Genomic DNA, 2500 nt, shown 5'->3' with positions numbered 1-2500 from the left:
CTGTAAAAAACAGCAGGCAACGATCCACAATAACCATGACTAGGACAGGCCAAAGCATTGTTTTCATCAGGGAGGTGACCTCAACCTGAATAATGCTATTCTTGGGCCTGGGAGGTGCCCTCAACCGACAGGCGCCCACTAATCTTCCAGCTCTCGACCAGACTTCCCACGACTACCGTATGACGACCCCCCCGGGGGAACTAGCCATTCCGGGCAAGGCGGTCAACGTACAAGAGGCCCCCCGGACAAATCAGTTGGGGATCCATCAATCAGGAATCCAACATCCTAGCCATCGCCTCAAATACACCTCGGCAGCCGCTTCTCGAAACCAAACCAGGAAAGCCAAGAATCAAGCCTTGGACGAGTAAAGCAACCCAGCACCCCAGCCACGCTTCGTTTGGATAAAAGGGACGTGTCGTTGCACCACAAAATTTCGTAAACCCACCATCGACCTTAAATCATGCCTAGAACGGACGAGCAAGCATGTCATGGCAGCCCACAGCCATGACAAGGGGGCAACCTTCCCTAAGGCATGCTTGCTCTCAACCCACTCCCCCCTATATATACATTCTGAACATTTAGCAAAGTGACAGGAACAGACATTAAATTTTTGAGGAATCATAATTTTTGAAGGCACCCATATGCTAGCCTTGGCCGAGTTTTGCATGCCTTGGCATGCCTTTGGCCGTGCCTTGGCCGAGTTTTGCATGCCTTGGCCGTGCCTTGGCCGAGTTTTGCATGCCTTGGCCGAGTTTTGCATGCCTTTGGCTTGCCCATGGGCGCCTTGGCATGCCTTTGGCTTGCCTTGGCCTGGCCATGGGCGTGCCTGGGCATGCCTTTGGCTTGCCCACGGGCGTGCCTTGGCATGCCTTTGGCTTGCCCATGGGCGCCTTGGCATGTCTTGGCCTGGCCATGGGCGTGCCTTGGCATGCCTTTGGCTTGCCCATGGGCGCCTTGGCATGCCCTGGACGTGCCTTTGGCTTGCCTTGGGATGCCTTAGGCTTGCCCATGGGCGCCTTGGCATGCCTTAGGCTTGCCTTGGCTTGCCTTGGCCGTGCCTAGGCCGAGCCTTGCATGCCCAAGACGTGCCTTTGGCTTGCCCATGGGCGCCTTGGCATGCCTTGGCCTGGCCATGGGCGTGCCTTGGCATGCCTTTGGCTTGCCCATGGGCGCCTTGGTATGCCTTGAACGTGCCTTTGGCCTGCCTTGGCATGCCTTTGGCTTGCCTTGGCCTAGCCATGTGCGTGCCGGGGCATGCCTTGGCCGAGCCTTGCATGCCCAAGACGTGCCTTTGGCTTGCCTTGGCATGCCTTTGGCTTGCCTTGGCCGTGCCTAGGCATGCCTTTGGCTTGCCCATGGGCGCATTGGCATGCCTTGGCCGTGCCTTTTGCTTGCCCATGGGCGCCTTGGCATGCCTTGGCCTGGCCATGGGCGTGCCTAGGCATGCCTTTGGCTTGTCTTGGCCGAGCTTTGGCATGCCTTGGACGTGCCTTGGCCTGGCCATGGGCGCCTTGGCATGCCGTTGGCTTGCCCATGGGCGTGCCTTGGCATGCCTTTGGCTTGCCCATGGGCGCCTTGGCATGCCTTGGGCTGGCCATGGGCGTGCCTTGGCAAGCCTTGGCCTGACCATGGGCGTGCCTTGGCATGCCCTAGACGTGCCTTTGGCTTGCCTTGGCCGTGCCTTTGGCTTGCTTTGGCCGTGCCTAGGCATGCCTTTGGCTTGCCCATGGGCGCCTTGGCATGCCTTGGCCTGGCCATGGGCGTGCAACTTTGGGGCAGTATACTCGGGTCGTTGTGCAAGAAACCAAGTCGTTGGGCAAGCTTCGTATGCAACATGGGGGAGGGGCTTTGGTTTCTCGTACGTTGAACCTCCATATTTTAGCTTGGTAGCCAACTTTGCCCAGGCATGGGCGCTCAACACCCACCCCTTCCCTATATATGCATTCTGAACAATTAGCATAGTGACAGGAACAGATATTAAATTTTTGAGGAATCATAATTTTTGAAAACCCTACCAAACGAGGTCGGATTGACACGAAATTTGGCGTGGGGCATCGGGACATTGAAATATGAGTTTCCCAAAAAAAAAATTTTGGTTTTCGGGTCGGGACGGGCCGCTTGGTGGGCCCGGTTGGTCCGTAAGGCCTTTGGTGGGGGCAAGGTGTCCAAACGGGGTTGGATCGACACGAGGCTCTGTGAGGGTACTCGTGACCATGAGATATGACTGTCCAAGAGAAATGAACCCCCTTTCGTGTCGTGAAGGGCCCGCGGGCCGGGCTTGGTGGGCCCGTGGGCCTGTTTTGGGCAACTCCGCTTTAATGACACGAGGCGTTGCGTCCGGGACATGAGAGGAAACTTTATGAGCGGTTTATGGGGTCGGGGTTGGTAACCTCATGTTTTCGGGTCAACACGTTGACCGTGTCGTGCTCGGGCCCTCGACGTCACCACAAGTTTCACGAAAATGGGACTTGTAGCGGGGAAGCATTATCATGGGTATAGG

The sequence above is a fragment of the Bidens hawaiensis genome, unplaced genomic scaffold, assembly GCF_021521415.1.
Source record: "Bidens hawaiensis isolate Kalapana, Puna unplaced genomic scaffold, B.hawaiensis_p1.1 tig00068786_1, whole genome shotgun sequence".
In the NCBI taxonomy this organism is placed as follows: domain Eukaryota; kingdom Viridiplantae; phylum Streptophyta; class Magnoliopsida; order Asterales; family Asteraceae; genus Bidens; species Bidens hawaiensis.
This window is presented reverse-complemented; position numbering follows the sequence as displayed.